General features: G+C 48.2%; 1 pseudogene; it reads right to left on the reverse strand.

The window, feature by feature from the left end:
* Window positions 1-2,339: 2,339 nt before the first annotated feature.
* LOC114892967 lies at window positions 2,340-2,915 on the reverse strand (annotated as a pseudogene).
* Between the last annotated feature and the right edge of the window lie 17,340 nt (window positions 2,916-20,255).

The raw sequence follows: 20,255 nt of genomic DNA on the forward strand, positions 1-20,255 counted from the left end.
TTCTGCTGAGTGAGGGAAGCCAAATGCGAAAGGGCACTTACCGTATGATTCCATTTACAGGTGCTAGAATAGAAGAAACTAACCTATAGTGACAGAAATCAGATAAGGGGTTGCTTCTGGGGATGGAGGGATTGCCCGAGACAGGCACAAGGGAGTTTTCTGGGGTGGCGGACATGCTCTCTCTCGATGGGTATGTGGGTTACACAAGTGTACGCCTCCATCAAATTGATCTAACTATATGCTTAAAGACCAAGATTTCACTAAATGTAAAATACATCTCATTTTTAAGGATGTAAAGATAAATAAAATTCACTTATTTTGGCAGTCTTCTCTACCTCCTCCAGACTAGAGTAGGGGCTCTTCTTGGCCTGGAAGCTCCCAGAAGCAGACCCAGAGATGAATATTTGCACACAGGTGATTTATTTGGCAGGAGAGAAGAGAAGTGAGACAGGGAAGGGATATGTTATCAAGCAGGTTACCACCGCGGGCAACAGGGCTCAATCCTGTCACTCAAATGACACAGGGTGTCACCCAGAGGGGAGGGAGCTAGGTTATCTATACACCAGCTTCTATTAGTCATTGGTTGGGGCGTAATTCACCAGCTCTTTTAGCTGACCAGAGCATGGGTAGCGCAGGTCCAATGGTCAGAGAGAGCATCTCCCCACCCCAGGGAAAGAAATGCAGGGCAAGGGACTATGGGCTGGACTCCAACAGCGTCTGCATGGACGCTGCATGGACGTCTGCATGCCTCATCTTGTTTGCTCCCATAGCCTCCTGCATGCATATTTATCCCACAGTAGTAGAAAGAATGATTAAAAGCTCAGGTGATGGAATGAGGCAGACTTGACCTCAAATTCCAGCTCTGTCACTTTCTACATGACAGCTTGAACAAATGGTTGCTCTTCTATAAAACGGGGGTCTTGCATTGTTGAGGGGATTCAATGAGTTCTTCCCTGTTCCGTGCTCACCACAGCACCAAGCACATCACAGGACCTCCAATAAACACTAACAGCAATGAGCAGTATTGTTACTATCTCATTCGTTCTGTTTGCCCCCAGAAGTCCGAAGTAATGTTTTTCCAATTTCTCTCTTCAATTATTTTTAAGATTTAATTGTTGAAAGAGGATACAGGTACATAGTTCAAAATCCAAAAGGTATTAAAGAATCAACTGTGAAAAGTCTCCCTCCTTTTACAGTAGCCACCCGGGGCCCTGCTCACAAGTAACCAAGATGATCAGCATGCTTGGGTATATTTCCCGAAGATATTTTCCTACAGCATTCTAACATAGATTTTGGGCTTGCCTCTGTTTTTCTATGGCTGAATCCAGTGCAGGATGGAGTTTGATTTGGCATAACTAATATATGCATTTTTAGCTTTTTATTTTGAAATAATTTTATTTGTTTGTTTATTTATTTTTTTGGAAATATACATGAAGCTTCACTTTCGTTCGGGGTTCTTTACTTCCCATTCTGAAAAGTTACTTCTGAGGAACTGAAACCCCAGAAGGTAACCACAACAAAAACATATTAAGTGTTGGTTTTTTTTTTTTTTTTTTTGAAAATGATGATTCAAAGGCAGACTTGTAGACTTGTATCTCTTCAGGAGATAGAAGGCAAATGCAGCCCCTGAAAGGAACTGTTCTAATTATTGCCTAAAAAAAGTAAAGTTAGGGCTTCCCTGGTGGCGCAGTGGTTGAGAGTCCGCCTGCCGATGCAGGGGACGCGGGTTCGTGCCCCGGTCCGGGAGGATCCCACATGCCGCAGAGCGGCTGGGCCCGTGGGCTATGGCCGCTGAGCCTGCGCGTCCAGAGCCTGTGCTCCGCGACGGGAGAGGCCATAACAGTGAGAGGCCCGCGTACCGCAAAAAAAAAAAAAAAAAAAAAAGTTATACAACTACATTCAAGGACATAAGACAAACCACTACTTTAAAACTAGAATGGCTGAACAGTTAGGTGAAAAACATAGCTGAAATAGGAAAGGGAAATGGACTTAAGAATAATTTGAATTGAGACAATAATCCATCAGTCCTAGATGTTTCTGTTAACTGAATATCTTTTATTTTATTTTATTTATTTTTTTTTTTGCAGTACGCGGGCCTCTCACTGTTGTGGCCTCTCCCGTTGCAGAGCACAGGCTCCGGACGCGCAGGCTCAGCAGCCATGGCTCACGGGCCCAGCCGCTCCGCGGCATGTGGGATCTTCCCAGACCGGGGCACGAACCCGCGTCCCCTGCATCGGCAGGTGGACTCTCAACCACTGCACCACCAGGGAAGCCCTTAACTGAATATCTTGAATCACATTGTTTCCTTTTTCACCTTCCACAATGTCTTCACTGAAATCTCAAAGCAGCATTCTCACAGAACTAAATAAAATTATCATTTTGTTAGGATTCAAAATTTCAATCCAGTAGCCATCAGGATCTTGATAAATGCCAGGCCTTTCATTTTACCATCATCAGGTTTCTTCACAAATTTGACTCCCAGTTCTTCACATCTTATACAAGCACTGTGAACATCAGGTACAGCAATTCCAATGTGACCAAATCCCCGAGGGTCTGAATCGCCACTGTGGTAACTCTGCATCTCATCCTCTTCAGTGCCCCAGTTGTGTGTCAGTTCAAGCATAGCTTTTCTGGAGAATGGCCCATGCTAGTCTTTTATCTTTATCTTTTGGGATGTCATTTTTATTCTCATAAGCCAAGAAACAGAGTGAAAATTTCATAGTGGGAAAATCTAATTTTTGGAGTAGTGTCATTCCAAGAATTCTAGGATAAAAATCCAGTGACTACTTAGGATCCTTAATTCGCAGCATGGTCTGCTGCAAGAGAAGATCCTTGGTGCTGGGGTCCGGGTAGGTGCAGCAGACAAGGGCGGCCTCGTCGGTGAGTCTGCTGGACGTGGGCTGCAGCTCTGCCATGGCTGTACTGCTGTATCGCGGACAACGGTCCCCGGGAACGCAGCAGCCACCCACACTCTGCAGGCCGTGAAGCTTCCTTTTCAGAAATCATTTTAGGTTTATAGAAGAGCTGCAAAGATAAAACAGAGTGTTCTGGGGCTTCCCTGGTGGTGCAGTGGTTGAGAGTCTGCCTGCCGATGCAGGGGACACGGGTTCGTGCCCCGGTTCGGGAGGATCCCACATGCCGCAGAACAGCTGGGTCCGTGAGCCATGGCCACTGAGCCTGCGCTCTGCAACGGGAGAGGCCACAACAGTGAGAGGCCCGCATACCGCAAAAAGAAAAAACAAAAAAACCCAGAGCGTTCTGGTGTATCCTTCACCCAGCACCCCCCAGTGTTAATATCGTATATGACCATGGTACACTGATCAAAACTAAGAACCTGACGTTGGTGCCATACTATTAATTATACTACAGATTTTATTTGGATTTCACCTGGTTTTTCACTAAAGCAGATCCACCCCAAGAAAGCATGTTGCATTTAGTGGTCATGTCTCCTAACTCTCCTCCAGTCTGTGACAGTTTCTCACCTTCCCTTGTTTTTGTGATCTTAACACTTTTGAAGGATCCTATGCAGTTATTTTAAATTTAATGAATCTAGGGGGTTCCCTCGTGGCCTAGTGGTTAGGATTCAGCGCTGTCACTGCCGTAGCCCAGGTTCGACCCCTGGTCGGGGAACTGAGATCCTACAAGCCACGTGGCGTGGCCCAGAAAACAAAATTTAGTGAATCTACACGTCTTGGTGTCCCTGAAGGTCACCAGGACACCTTGATGCTCCACGTTTAGAGCTGCTGGTGCAGGGAGAAGGCACTGAGGACTCACTACATTGCTGTCACGGACACGGGAAGGCTAGAAATTCAGATCTCCACCATCGATGTGTGACACTGGACAAGTAGCAGTCCCTCTCTGGGCTTCAGACTCCCCTTCATGACAATAAAGCAGTGAAACCATATTGGCATGTCTGAAATTGTGTAGTCAAAGCAGTCTACAGACTCTAAGACCTCTTAGAGATCCCAGTGTATGTTAGCATACTAGAGGCACTGAAAAGTCCTGCAGTAAAGAGACCCGCTTTAACGTAGTTTCACCCCGAATTGGTGAAACTATGTATTTGACTGGAGGAGTAAAATGGTTCCCTTCCACCTATTCACCTGCAGAGAAGACCCTTTGGGACATATGGACTTGGTGATACGAAAGACCCGTGAATGGAGCTTCAGTTTGTTGGGGATACAGGAGCAAGCACACTGCCCAGAAAAGGTTGACCGTGAAGCCGGAGCTGGGGGAAAGTTTGGAAGGAGGGACACAGAGGGTAAGGCTGAGCAAAGAAGAGGAGGCAGACTTCCCCTTGGCTTCCCATCCCTTCAGAGCCAGCCCAGACCCTGGGCATTGAAGGATCCACGTAGAGATGTATATGGCGCCTCCTAGGAACGAAACTTGGAAACATCCATCAAAATTGGCAATGCCCTTGGCATTGAACTCAGTGATGACACGTCCCAATCCGTCCACACCTGAGAACAGAGGTATTTGTGCAGGCTAATCTCTGCCTCATTGGTTGAGGCTGAAAAAGAAGGGAAAAGTGTAAGTGTGTATGTATGCATGTGTGTGTGTACACCACGTATTACACAGCCCAACTCAAGAAGGATAGTGTGACCCTGGGAATGGTGTTTGTTTCCAGATGGAGGAACTGAGTAATCTGGAGACAGAAGTGGGAGAAACTGATTTTTCACTGGCTACCCCTCTGCACCTTGAGTTTTATACCTACGCTGTATCACTTATTTAGTGAATTAAAATAATAGTTTCTAAAAGAATGAACACATTTTGATTTATCCATACTGTGGAATGCTGTGCTATATGCAGTTGTTTAAAAAAAAAAGAAAGGAAAGAATGAGGAAACTGTTTATGTACTAAAATGGAAATATCTCCAAAATACACATATATAGTGTATCACTCTTGAGTAAAAAAGAGGGGTAAAGTAAGAATATAAATATACTCTGGATATATATATATGGAAAGATATAAAAAACTAAGAATCATAGTTATTCGTGGGGGAGGGGTTGCATAGACATGGGAGGGAGATTTCTCACTGTCTTCCTTCAAATATATTTATATATTTTACACATAAATACGTTTAATATATTTTATTATATATTTTAACAGTGGATATATTACTTCCTCAAAATTAAATAAATAAATGTGAACACAGGACCTCTATATGGACTGAGGTATAACAATTTTCCAGATACATTGTTAAATGAAAAAGAAGTGGGAACTCTGCTCAATATTATGTAACAACCTAAATGAGAAAAGAATTTGAAAAAGAATAGATACATGTATATGCATAATGGAATCATTTTGCTGTACACCTGAAACTAACACATTATTAATCCACCATACTCCAATATAAAATAAAAAGTAGAAGAAAAAAAAGAATTACTTGGCAGGTGGCTTGTTAGAAAGGCAGATTTTGAGCCCACCCCTGAGATGCTGATTCAGAGGGGCCTGCATTTTTTTTTTTTTTTTTGGAGCGGCATGTGGGATCTTCCCGGACCGGGGCATGAACCCGTGTCCCCTGCATCGGCAGGCGGACTCCCAACCACTGTGCCACCAGGGAAGCCCGGACCTGCATTTTTAATGAGCCCACCTAGCCTCAGAGATTGAGAGGCAGTGGGGGAACCTCATTTTAAGACACAATGGCCTGGTTAGAAAAAAAATCCACATGAGGAAACAAAAGTCAGAGTGCTGGGTGCCGGGCTGGAATCTGGTCCAGGGTCCAGCGGGACACGAGACAAGCAAGGTCAGCTGAACCTGGGAGTCTTCGCGGAGCAGGTGACACTGGCACTGGGCAGGAATTTCCAAGGTGAGCCTGAAGAGCAGTTTGCTCCCATAAAGGGTTCCGTTTTCTCCACACCCCCTCCAGCATTTCACATACAAGTTTTTTGTTTGTTTGTTTTTTGTTTGTTTGTTTGTTTTGCGGTACGCGGGCCTCTCACTGTTGTGGCCTCTCCCGTTGCGGAGCACAGGCTCCGGACGCGCAGGCTCAGCGACCATGGCTCACGGGCCCAGCCGCTCCGCAGCATGTGGGATCTTCCCGGACCAGGGCACGAACCCGTGTCCCCTGCATCGGCAGGTGGACTCTCAACCACTGCGCCACCAGGGAAGCCCACACATACAAGTTTTAAGAGTGTCATAGAGACAGGGGCTGGTGGTACCCACACCACACTCTGCACTGGTTACCCTAGAATGTGAGATTCGAGTGGGGCGAAAAGAGCTTTCACTTTCTATTGTTTGAAACCTCTTTTAAACAACAAGCATGCATTCTGTTATAATTAAGAGATAAGAAACAATAAAAATAGATAAGTTAGTTGGGGGATGAGGGTGGGGGAAGCTCCATATGGACTACAGTGGAGGAGAAAGGAGCTGCATGCACGTGACCGTGCTTCAGAACTCGCGCCCATAAAGCAAGAAGACAGGACCCAGAGCAGCTGCAGCACATCCCACTGCTAAATCTGTCCACCTTCCTCCCTCCTGCAAGACACAGGTGACCAGACTCAGGAATTACATCCAGGATGTTCAAATTTGTGACCACAAACCCCAATCACTCAGGGTACCAGGAAATTCGGCCAGTGCCACTGTTTATCAAGCATCTCTGACAGAGGAGGGTCAGGAAAGGGAGGAGACTTGAGGACTGCAGCCCTGGCCTCCAGGCCCAGAAGTGGGTTCACTCAGCAGGGTCTGAACCACTGATCTCCATGGAAGGATGTTGGGGGAAACGGTATTTCTCCAAGTACATTTGCAAAGGACTTTGGTTAACCGAGGGCTTTGAAACCATCCTCCGTGAGATCCTCTCTGCAGCCCCCAATGAAGACCCTCAGTGGACAGACCAAGAAATGGGTTCTTGGAAAAGAAGGAAGAGACTTGCCAAGTTCACAGCTGGAAAGTAGAAGAGGCTGCATTCAAATTCCGGTCTGTCCACCCCAAAGCCGTGCCATTGACACCACATAGAAGCAGAGATGGGATCCACCAGACCACAGAGAACCCATTCATTTATTCAGCACAAATGGAACCAGTTATCTTGCACCTGCGACGTGCCAGGGCCTGACTCCAAGAGCACAAAGATTCCTTCGCTATTTAACATAATTTACTTAATGCCTAGTCTGCTCCAGGAACTGGGCAAGGCGCTGGGGCTACAAAGGAAGACAAACAGGCATGGTCCCTGCTCTCAGGACCTCTGCAAGGGGAAACAGTTGCTTATCCAATCATGAAAGCAATGACTAGTCTAGGAAGGAGGGATCCTCAGAGCTGATAATGAGAATTTGACCTAATCCCTGGAGAAGTGAAGCTTGTGCTGAAATCTGAAGGATGAGTGGGCATGATTAAGGGAGGAGGGAAAGGAAGGGCAACCATTCAAAGAGAATGGCATGTGTCAAGGCCCTGTGGTAGGAAGCATAAAGGACCTGAAGGTGACCCTTGTGGCTGGAACAGAGGGAAAGGGCTGTGCAAGTTCACACAGAAGAGGGGGACAATGCAAACCCATGCAGGGATCTGGGGTCAAAGTAAGGATTTGGTCTTCAAAGAGCTGGGAAGCGATGGGAAGTCTTCAAAGAGTTCTGAGCAGGAACTGACGTGATCAGTTCGTACCCTCAAGGTGGTGGGACATGCCAATGAGAGTAAGAGACATGTAACAGGCAATCACAACCAAACAGAGATATGGATGGTAGGGTAATCCAGGTAGCTGGGCAGTCGCCTGATGTAATCTGAGGGGTCAGAGGCTACTGGAGGAGGTGATGCCCTGAATGGGACATTTCTTAAATCTATCACAGAATCTGTTTTGAAAGTTTCAAACCAACTCCTTCTAACAGGGATACAGGCCCATTTCAGAGATGAGGCCCAAGTACTCCAGGTGACTTTGGCAAAGCCGCAGAGCTCCATGGTGGCAGACCAGAGACCAAAAGCCCTAGGGGGCTCCCAGGCTCTCCTGGCTGGATTAACTTCCTAATTTGTCCATAAGCCTCGGCAAAAGCTATGACGTCACTGAGACCTGATGCAGGCAGAATTCTGGGCTGACCCCAGGGTCTGAGTCTCTAACCCACAAGGTGGGAGGTGAGACAGGAGCTGTACACCCACACTCCTCCCCAGAGAACCCCTTCCTCTTAGCTGGAGAGCTCCCCACAAAGCTGGCTGAGCAGTGCCCCAGGGAGGCATTTAGGTGAGAGGACCCCTAGGAACCTTCACAGTAAATTTCAACGAAGCCTGAGGCTGATGGGAGAAGGGATTATTGGCTCTGCTCTCTGGAGAGAAGTTGATGGAGATTAGTGAGTGAGTGGGCAGCTCAAGGAGAGGGACATTTCTAGCCCCTTTCCTATTAAGCAGAGGACACTCCTGATGCCTGTGGATCCAGGCAGAGCCCTACTGGGAGCAGTGATAATAGTTCCATAAAAATAAATCTATATAGGGCTTCCCTGGTGGCGCAGTGGTTGAGAATCCGCCTGCCAATGCAGGGGACACAGGTTCGAGCCCTGGTCCGGGAAGATCCCACATGCCGCAGAGCAACTAAGCCCGTGTGCCACAACTACTGAGCCTGTGCTCTAGAACCCTCGAGCCACAACTACTGAGCCCGCATGCCACAAGTACTGAAGCCTGTGCTTCCTAGAGCCCTTGCTCCACAATGAGAAGCCCACGCACTGCAGCAAAGAGTAGCCCCCGCTCGCCACAACTAGAGAAAGCCTGCATGTAGCAACGAAGACCCAACACAGCCAAACAAACAAACAAACAAACAAAACCTATATAAAGAACTCTTACAGTTCAACCACTAAAAGACAAACAACCCAATTTTTAAAAAATGAGCAGAGGAGCTGAACAGAGATTTCTCCAAAGAAGATACGCAAGTGACCCAAAGCACATGAAACGATGCTCAGCATCAGCAGTCATCAGGGTAACGCAAATCAAAGGCCCAGGAAGATCCTGCTTTGCACCCACATGGATGGCTAGAATCAAAAATATGGATAACAGGGCTTCCCTGGTGGCGCAGTGGTTGAGAGTCCGCCTGCCGATGCAGGGGACGTGGGTTCGTGCCCCGGTCCGGGAGGATCCCACATGCTGCAGAGCGGCTGGGCCCGTGAGCCATGGCCGCTGAGCCTGCGCGTCCGGAGCCTGTGCTCCATAACGGGAGAGGCCACAACAGTGAGAGGCCCACGTGCTGCAAAAAATATATATATATGGGTAATAATAAGTGTTGACAAGGATGTGGAGAAATTGGAACACTCATACACTGCTGGTGGGGATGTAAAATGGTGTAGCCACTGTGGAAAGCAGTCTGGCACAAGTTAAACATACAGTAACCATATGACCCAACAATTCAACTGCTATTTGTATAGACGTATACCCAAAAGAACTGAAATCAGGTGTTCCGAAAGACACTTGTAAACCAATGTTCGTAACAGCATTATTCATTATTCACGATGGCCAAAAGGTAGAAACAACCCAAATATCCATCAATGGATGAATGGATAAGCAAAATGTGGTATGTCCATATAGTGGAATATTATTCAGCCGTAAAAAAGGAATGAAAGTCATGATGCATGCTACAACGTGGATGAACATTATGCTGAATGAAAAAATCCAGATACATATTACATGATTCCATTTACATGAGATACCCAGAATAGGTAAATTCACAGAGACAGAAAGCTGATTAGTTGGTTGCCAAGGGCTGGGAGGAGGAGAGAATGGGGGGTGTTTGCTAGTGGGTAACGGGTAGTGGGTACAGGATTTCTTTTGGGGACGATGAAAATGTTCTGGAGCTAGATAATGGTCATGGTTTCACAACACTGAGAATGTACTAAATGCCACTGAATTGCACCCTTTAAAATGGTAAGTTTTATGTAATGTGTATTCTACAGCATTTTTTTAATTTAGGAAAAAATTAAGTTAATAAATCAGATCTTAGTATTCCCCTGACCAAAACTCTCCAGTGACTCCTTGTCACATTCAGAATAAAATCCAAAAGCCTTGCTCTGACCTGCAAGACCCACGTGATTTGACCCCCTCCCCACAACCCTTTCAACCTCTTTTCTCACCCTCCTTTCTTGCTGTTCTTTAAACCCACCAAGCAGGGTCCTGCCTCAGGGCCTTTGCTCTTGCCGTTTCCCTCTGGCAGACCAGATCTCCACTTGGCTGGCTCCATCCACTTCATATAAGCTGTGGCAGACAGATGCTAAGGTGACCCCCCAATTATCCCCACCTCCCAGTGCTTATCCCCCCCCCATATAATCTCCTACCCTTGCATGTGGTCAGGACTTGTGACTTCCTTCTAACCAATAGAATACAGTAAAGAGGATGGGAAATGTCCCCATCAAGTTCATAATGACATTATATAAGACTGTAATGCCCATCTTTACAGCAGAGTCTCCCTGCTGGCTTCCATGAAGCGAACAGCCATGCTGGGGAGGCCCATGGGACAAGGAATTGACGGTGGCCAACAGCCAACAACCAGCTAAGGCACTGGGGGCACCTTCCATCTGACAACCAGCAAGAAACTGAGGCCCTCTGTCCTACAGCCCGCAAGGCACTGTGTTCTGCCAACAGCCATGTGTGCTTGGAAGTGGATCCTTCAGCTTCAACATTAGCTGACAGGAGTAAAAGCTTTCCGACTAGATTGTCTTCACTTTCAGCTGTGATCATGTATTGCTTTTCCATGTGTACCTGTAAGATTTTTCCGTCATGTCTGAAAAGTAAAGGCTTTAAGGAAGAAAAAAATAAAAGAGAGAGACCACAATGAGACCTCAAATGAGACCACAGCCCCAGCGAACACCTTGATGGTAGCTTTCAGATGAGATCCTGAAGCAGGGCACCCAGCAAAGCTGCGCCTGGACCCCTGACCAACAGAAACTGTGCAATAATAAATGTACGTTAAGTTTGTAGTGATTTGTTACACAGCTTTGATAACTAATACTCAGGCTTCTGTTTAAATGTCACCTCCTCAGAGAGGCCATCCTTGACTGTCCCTTCTGTGATGGTTAATTTTTGTGTCAACTTGAGTGGGCCACGGGGTTGCTCACTTATTTGGTTAAACATTATTTATTTCTCTCCGTGTGTGTGTGTGTGTGTCTGTGTGTGTGAAGGTGTTTCCAGGTGAAATTAGCATTTGAATCAGTAGACTGAGTAATGCAGAGCACCCTCCCCAACGCAGGTAGGCATCATCTAATTCATTGAGGGCCTGCATAGAACAAAAAGGGCAGAGGAAGGGAGAATTTTCTCCCACTGTACGACTGTTGAACTGGGACCCTAGTCTTCTCCTGCCCCCCAGAAGACTTATACCATCTCCTGTAAGTCCTAGACTTACATCATCATTGCCCCTGTTCTCAGATCTTCAGACTCAGACTGGAATTTATACCATGGGTTCTCCAGTTCTCAGGCCTTTGGACTTGGACTAGAACTTATAGCACCGGTTCTGGTTCTCAAGCTGGAACTACACCATCAACTTTCCTGGGTCTCCGACTTGCAGATGTCACATCGTGGGACATCACGTGAGCCAATTCCTTATAATAAACTATAGATCCTATTGGTTCTATTTCTCCAGAGAACCCTGACCAATACACCTTCTAAAATAGAACCTGCCCCACCATTAATTTCCAGTCTGTTCCCCTGATTACTTTTCTTCTGTGATTTTATATTTTTGTTTTTTGGCCACACTGCATGGCTTACAGGATCTTAGCTCCCCGATCAGGGACCAAACTTGGGCCCCGGCAGTGAAAGTGCTGAGTCCTAACCACTGGACTACCAGGGAATTCCCTGATTTTTTTTTTTTCTTTGTAGCCCTTACCACAACCTGACTCATTATTTGTTTATGAAAATACAATATACTCCATGGGAGCAAGGACCTAGTCTGTCCTGGTCACCTCTGCATCCCCAGTGCCTCTCATGGAACTTGGCACATAGCAGACATACAATAAATAAGGAATGAGTGATTATCCATCTTTTTACAGTGTTTACTAAGTGCATTTGCCTTGGTTGCCCTCACAATGACGCAGCAAGCTGGTATCATTCCCATTTTGCAGATGAGGAAACTGAGGCTCAATCGTAAATAATGACATGTCCAAGATCACAGAATTGGTAAGTGGCGAAATAAGACTTAAATTCAGGCAGCCCGACCCCAAAGCCATGTACTTAAGCACCATGCAGGGAGCCTAAGGGGGTCAGTAGCAACCTTCCTCCCATTTTCTTCCTTCTGGAAAAGGGGATGCTCTTATCCATCCTAGATCACTAAGATGAGGGACTCTCCTAGTTCCTTCCCCTGGCCCTGCTGTTTATGGGCAGGAGCAGGTACAGATCTTCAGAAGCCCTACGCTCAGAAAAGATTATGGATCCCCATGTGATCCCCTATGTAAATCAAAATTAAAACAATGTAAACCATAAAACACAAAATGTGCGCACATGCGGAGGTTAAATGAACTCCTTTCTAGATTTCCTGGTTCCATTGGTTGAAGTTATTTTTAATCCCTTTTGTGTCCTGATCTTTCTGACACCCTAAGCCCATGCTTAGGTCATGGACCAGCTGTGCCCCTCAACTAGAGGTCCAGCTTCTGCTAGGTAGCCCTCCCCCACAGCCATCCCTCTCTCCCAGCTCTATAACCACCCCCTTTTCTCATCTATTCATGACTAGGGATGGTCAGCAAGTCCCTCCATGACTATCCCCAGGGAACCCACAAAGCCTGGTAGTTTCTGATCTCCTGCCTCTTGGTTGCAGAATACAAAGATGCCCCGCATGATTCCTGCTTCCTGGTGAACACACCCTATATAATCCCCTCCCCTTGAGTGGGGGCTGGACTTGTGAATAGGATGAGATTTCACACTGTAACTCAGTTACTAGTCCATTGACTTTGAGTTCATCAAAAGAAAGATTATCCCAGGTGGGCCTGGCCTAATCAGGTGATCCTTTAAAAAAATCAGAGAGATTGAAAGTGTGAGACAGTGTCTCCTGCTGGCCTCAAAGGAGCAAACATCCATGCCATGAGCTGCCTGTGGAGAGGGACACATGACAAGGGTCTGAGAGTGGTCTCTAGGAGACAACAGCTGTCCCTCGGCAAGCAGCTAGCAAGAAAATAGGGACTTCAGTCCTACAACTACAAGGAACTGAATTCTGCTGACACCCTGAATGAACTTGAAAGAGATCCCTGAGCCTCAGATGAGACCACAGCCCCAGCGACACCTTGATTTCAACTTTGGGAGACCCTGAGCAGAAAATCGAAGTACACAATGTCTGAACTGGTGACTTATAGAACTGTGAGCTGACAGACGGATGCAGTTTAAAGCCACGAAGTTTGGGGCTATTTTTTAATGCAGCGATAGAAAACGAATACACTACCCTGACCTCTGTAAATGGTACCTTTATTAAACTAGGCTAATTCGAATGTACCATCTGTGGGGTACATTTCCTGTGGGGCTTTGAAGGGTGCATTATTTAACTTCTCTGTGCCTCGGTTTCCTCACCTGTAATAGGAGATAACGGTGACAAAGCTATGGCAAGGGTGCAATGAAGCAGTGCATGTATGGCTGTTCTCTTGCTCTCTGTTATGTCCCCTGATCGACTAGCCCCTGCTTCACCTGCACCTGCTCACGTGACCGTACCTGCCCCCCCCCCCCCCCCCCAGCTAGTGCTTGTCCTAATCCTTAGCCCAGAGCGGCTCCACCTGCTAGTTTATTAAAGGGAAACACCTGCCCTTGTGGTGCTCATTAACCTGAGGGCCGTGAGGGACGTGCCCAAGCTGCTGGCTTCCCTGGTAACTGATGAGCCCCGTATAAATGGCAGCCTCCTTTCCCCCCCCCCCAACCCGGGGTAAAGAGTGCCGCCATGTTCTGCGCGCTGTCTGCTGCGCATGGCAGGGTGTCGCCCCAGGACCCTTTGCTTCGGACGTGTAAGGTCCCGTGTGCAGTGACCGTTGATGTACCAGGCTCAAGCCTGGGCAATTACAAGGCTCACAGGCCCGCTGGTGCAGCCCAACAATTGGCCGGCCAACCAGGAGGCCGAGGAAACTCCCGTGAGCGCCGAGCTGTCGGGAACGGAAAGCTGCGGGGGGTGATCCCGAGGCGGCCGTCCACTAGCACGCGGGGCCCTGTGGCAGCTGGCCACCACCAGAGCCGCCTTTCTCTTCCTTACATTGAGGATGCCCTGTTCAACTCAGAGTCTCTTTCCAGTTTAGAAGTAGCAGCTCCACCCTCGGGGTTCATCTGACTGCACGGGGATGGCTGGTGAATGAGGAAACACAAGGACCTGGATTATCCATCAGATACTTGGGTGTTATCTGGACGGGTAAGACAAGCCTACCCCGAAACAGCACCCCAACGCAATTACAGACACAGGCTTTAGGGATATTAACTCAGGGACAGCCTTGTGAATTGGACGCGGCCAGTTACCCAGAGGGGTTTGGTTAGGGTCTGTGGCAATGGCAAAATAATAAGAGAACCCTTGGGTTTCTGGTCCCAGCTATGGGAGGGGGCAGAGCAACGATATAGGGGGATGGGACCACAGCTACAGGCCGTCTACAACGCGTTACCACAGGTGGGAGCTGACCCAAGTCATCGAGCATCACAACCACTATTCAGGGTCTAGAACAGCTGTGCGTGACCTACAGGACCCCCGTGGACATGGATAGCCACCAAGGACCATGAAGCCCAGGGATGGGCTGATAAAAATGCCATACACTCGCTTTTCCACCTGCCTTGCTACCCCACCACTGCGGGGCTATGACGGGACCACTTCAACGATTGAGAGGGGAGCTTGCTCTCAACACATGGACCAGGAGGCTGACTTGAGCCCTGCGAAATATCACTGAGCGTCCCCGGAGCATCGTCCCGGCGCCTACGCCGTGTTAACCTAGAGGCAACTAGTCAACACGAGCTCAACTGTTGACACCGAGGGACCAAAGGACCGTTGCCAGCCACCTGTCAGGGCAACAACTCACTTTTGGCCTTGACTCAGGATCTATCCCCGGGGAACAGTTATAAAGTGGCCTGGGACTGGCAGGTAAGTCCCGGTGGTTTGTGTTTGCGCCTTCGTGGGGAACAGCATTAGAAAGGGGCTTACAGATTTCCCCTGTCTTCTCCCCGACCCCGCCTAGGGCTGCTAAGGTAATTAACCTGGGCCCCTCCTGGAGAAAGGCGCCATTATATTAACCCTGTGGCCTGTTGCTTAACCACCTCTTCAGTATTCAGCGCCGGCTGTGGGGACCGAGGGTGGACAGGGGGTGTGGCCTGCAGGCAGGTGGGTTGTCTCAGTGCCGTGACTGTTTGTATTTTGCTCGATGGTCGTGATATTCCCTGTCTTGCGCCTGTTGAAGCTTACGTTTCGACCCTAGTCTGAGTGGAGGGAATCTGTTCTCAGACGGGGCGGCAGTGGTGGCCTCACTGCGAGATGAGTCTGACTGCCGTTGTGGTCCTCCGCTGGACTTACATGAAAAACTGACCCGACAAGCACCTGGCGTACTTGTGATGCTCCTTAGCTGCTGGTGTCTAGATTGCATTTGTGGTGTTTGGTTGCAGTGCACCCCAGCCTGACCCCAGGGATATCGGGGCAGAGGGGTGGACCCGGATTGCAAGGGTCGTGTGGGGTCTGTAGGGGTGGAGAGTAGGGTCAGGCCCCTCAAGATGGATGTTCTCTTGCTCTGTGTCCATCCCCCTGCTCGACCAGCCCCTGCTTCACTCACATGACCACCCAGTCGTCTTCATTATAGGGCTTCCTTAAGTCCCTGTTAACTGACCTGACGTCAATTCCCCCCTATAAAGGGCAGCCTCCTTCTCCCCCAAGTAGCTGGAGAAGATGCCATGTCCTGCCTGCCGTTGGCTGCACGTGGTGACGTGTTGCTCCAGGACCTTTTGTGTAAGATCCCCCGTCCAACAAGTCATTTGACGTCTCTCTCGCTGTCCTGGCTCTTTCTTCGGTCTCGAGGCTGGGTAACTACAAGCCTCACAGGCCTGCAGGTGCAACCCAATGGTGCATTTAAAGTGCCTTGCATATGCTAACCATTCCCTACTCGGAGGGAGAGATGGGTGGGCTGAGTGGACTTGACGCTGACCAGGCCCCCTTTCCGCAACACCCAGCAGAATCCTCTGGCTCTCCGGTGTCCTGCCCTGTCATTGCACCCCTTAAAAGGCAAAGCCCCAAATGTGGGTGGTTCGGTCTCTCCCTAAGTTCCAGATGCCCAAGTGCCTTTGGGATGTATACGCCACCTTTCATGGTGTAATTATTTTGATTGAAGATTAGTGGGATCTTAGTGCTCCTGGGGTGTAAAGTGCCATTGTGAATGGTTTATGCGTGCTGAATTTTACCTGATTTCCAACACAAGAGCTCCCTCCACAGAGAAGCCCATTTCAGTAGCCTTGGCACCACTCTCTTCAATCCCCTGGTGGCTTGAAAGCACAGGAAATGGAGCAACGGGAAACTTCTTGTCTTGACCGCTTCTCTCAGGAGGGCTCATACCTGGGAACCAGTTTGTTCAGAGGCAAATACCAGAGCAGTGGGAGAACACACCCGGGAGAATGAGGCGGGTGGCCAGCACCCAACACCCAACGCTGCCAGCCAACCAAAAGCACTTTTATAGGCGTCCCAACTATGACCACCTGTAGGGTGAAAATCAGATTCACATCTGGGAAGATCAAGGGGAAATCGTCATCCCTATGCTCTAAATCTCTCCCCCAGAGATCAGTGTTGCCATTGGTAGGAAGAGAGGAAGAGGAGAAGGGGGTCACGTCTCCTGTTCAGAGCTGATTTTGAGAGACATTAGTTTGCTTAGGCTCTGTTTGGGGGGGATGTTTTTACCAGCCAGAGCTGGAACCCAACTCAGCTTCACCTGCTCGTTGCTCAAAAGTCAATGTTTAAGAGACAAGGATTGGTGGAAAAAGATGCATTATTCAGGAAGCCGGTGACCTTGGGAGATGCCAGACTAGCATCCCCCCAAACCAGCTCCCCATTGTCAATCAGGGGGCAAGAGCTTTTAAAGGAAAGCTTCAAGGGTGTGCGGGCAGGGCTTACGTGCAGAACGGCACACTCGGCTCCGTCGATCATCTTGAAATTGATCACGTGGTGGTCTGGTCAGCGCCATCTTGATTGTCTTAAGAGCAGTTAATCTTCAGCTCCAGGGTTGGTTTGTTCCCATTTCCTTGAGACCAGTTCTTGGAATTGTGCAAGATGGAGCAGCTTATGTCATGGCTACAGTCTGGTCATCATGCAGTTAGCTTTTTCCCTCTGGAGGTGGTTTTAGTATCCGTAAAACAACTCAGGAGTGGGCTTCAGACACTTATCTATGTCCTTCAGGGAAGAACTAAAGATTCTGTGACTCTATTTCCCTAATTATTAACTGCTTGAACTTGCTCTTTTGGGACTCAGGCGAGGTCCGGGAGACTACAGCTTTTCTACTAGTAAGAGAGGGGACTCAGAAGGGTTTTTGTACCTGGCAGGGCCCTGCAGGGTCCTTCTTGGTTTCACTGTAAGGCAGATACTATACTTACCCTTAGGGAGAGAACAGCCCAGTGGATTCAGTAAAAGGGTGGGATAGACATGAAAGAATCACTGGAGTTATGATATGCGTATAGAATTATTAAGGAAAAATGTTGGTAGACTCTGAACAGTGGACCTTGTACAAACAGGTGTTACGTATCCCTTTATATATTTTATTTATTTCACGTTAAGTAACTTTAATCAGCCGAGTGAAATTAACAGGTGTATCTATTGAAGGACTTATCAGTGCCTTTAATGTAAGGATATGCCCTGGGCTTCTCTAAATCTGGCTGATTGTCAGAGTCCTCTGGGAAGCATCTCAGAAGGACAAATGCACCACAGACCTATGGAATCCGAATCCCCCAGAAGTGAGGCTAAGGAAACTGCAGTGTTACAAGGCCTCCAGTTTGGTTGGTTGGTTGGTTTTTTTAATGGTCAGCCAAAATGATTTGGAGATTAGAATTTGGGACTGTTAGGGACTGGAATGTCTGTGGTCCCGCCCCCCGCGCCCACCAATTCGTGTGTTGAAATCTAGTCCCCACTGGGATGGTACTGGGATATGAGAGTTTGGAGAGGTAATTAAGTCATGATAGTGGAGTCCTCATGAATGGAGTTAATGCCTTTATAAGGGGGGTAAAAAAAAAAAAAAAAGCTAGCTCACTTTCCTCATGTGAAGATATAAGCTGGCAATCTGCAACCCAGAACTTACCAGGATCCCACTATGCTAGCACCCTGATCTCTGACTTCTAGCCTCCAGAACTATGAGAAATTTCCATTTATATACCATCCAGTCTTGTTCTAGCAGCCCAAGTTCAGACAGGGACTACAGGAATTTCCCAGTCTTCTTGGACTCCTGAATATATGTGCTGAAACACTTCAGTATACATTAGTCTGGATACCTGGTCCTAGCTGTGTTTATTTCCCTATTGCTATCCATTCCCCATTAGGAAATCTGCTGTGGGAATCCCAGTCCAATCCAGGTGTGCATATTAAAGAGAGCCTGGTACACACACAACCATAGCCCAGTGTCGGGAGACAAAAATCACTGAGAGCATCAGAGCAGATCATGCACCTTGGTCCTCTGGATTTCCCCTTTGCAGAGCCTCTTTGGGAAGATCTGGTTTTGCTTTTCCTAACACACAGGTGCAGATGCTGGCATGATCTCAGTGGCCACACTGAGACAACAGCAGCCGATGAGACATCCAGAGGCTGGAGGTGGGGCTGCCTGGGTGGTCCCTGACGGGGTCCTGAAGCGATCACAGCAATGAGTGGGTCCTATAGGGGATGGTCTTTAAAGATAGGGGGCCTTGGGCGTCCCTGGTGGTGCAGTGGTTGGGAATCCGCCTGCCAGCGCAGGGGACATGGGTTCGAGCCCTGGTCTGGGAAGATCTCACATGCCGCAGAGCAACTATGCCCGTGAGCCACAGCTACTGAGCCTGCGCTCTAGAGCCTGTGCACCACAACTACTGAGCCTGCGCGTCTGGAGCCTGTGCTCCACAACAAGAGAGGCCCGCGCACCGCGATGAAGAGTGGCCCCCGCTCGCCGCAACTGGAGAAAGCCCTCGCACAGAAACGAAGACCCAATGCAGCCAAAAATAAATATAAATAAATAACTAAATTTATATATATATAAAAAAAAGATAGGGGGTCTTGGTCATGTCTGAACTCGTGGCCCTGTGTCTCCTCTGCAGGATTTCAAGGGGCTGACCTTGACTTTTGGCTGATTTCCTCCTGGAGTTCCCATGGGCAAACTATCTCCCAGCAAGCCTCACCCCGGTGTTTACAGCGAGGCAGCATAGGGCGCTGGACAGTCACAGAACTAGTCAAAATCATTAAATCCCCAGTTCTTCTCTGGACAGGTTGTTCACTTCCAAGCCTCAGATTTCTCACCTGCAAACAGATAGAATAAAATCTACCTCCCAGGATGGGAGAGATTAAGCAGATGTGTACAGAGTAGATCTTCAATAAATGGGAGTTATTCCTTACTCCCTTCTTCCCCCAAAGGGCTCTTCATTAGAGAGTCAGGAGAAAGAGGATGGTTCTACCACCAGCCTGTGTGTGACATTGGACATCTCTTGGGCTCTGAATTTTGAGGAATACGTTTGTTGGAAAGGAACTGACATTCAAATTAACTCAAGCAGGGGAGGTAGGGAGAAAGAATAATTATTATTAAATGCAGGGGTGACTCATAGAACCTGAGCTGGAACGCAACTAGGTCTCAGAAAAGGGCTGGAAATAGGGATCAGGGTGTGCTAGGAAACCTGTATCCCTTCTCTGTGCCTTCTCTCACCCTTTCTCCTCTCTTGGCATTGCTTTCGTTTATAACTACTTCCCAGCCCACAGGACAGATAATGGCAGTCAGCACTCCCCTGAATACCCATGCTGGGCCAAGGGACCACTTCCCTTAAACCTACTTCCAAATTCCCAAAGGCTTTCATTGGCCCACCTTGAGCTGGGCCTTACCCCTGATCCAATCAACAGCGTCCAGGGGTGGGGCCATGTTGCACAAACATGGCGATTCCTGTCGTAACAAGGTAGATGTAAAGAGGAAGGGACCATCTCCAGAGCAGGAGAACTGGATATGCTAAACAATAAGTGACTTGCTGGGATGAACGAGGCATGATACCTGGCCTCAGGGAGCTCAGTTTCAAGAGGGAGGCAGACCCAGGGACAAACTCCATTCCTACTTAGAAAAGGCCATCCAATGATAGGATTCAGAGGACCGCATAACCAGCCTGTGATGGGAAAAGTTCTCAGAAGCTGCACCGACCACCGCCCCAAAGCCATCCTAGGACGTGATGAGCTAATTAATCAC

The sequence above is a fragment of the Monodon monoceros genome, unplaced genomic scaffold (assembly GCF_005190385.1).
Source record: "Monodon monoceros isolate NGI ecotype Baffin Bay Population unplaced genomic scaffold, NGI_Narwhal_1 Super_Scaffold_1, whole genome shotgun sequence".
Classification (NCBI taxonomy): domain Eukaryota; kingdom Metazoa; phylum Chordata; class Mammalia; order Artiodactyla; family Monodontidae; genus Monodon; species Monodon monoceros.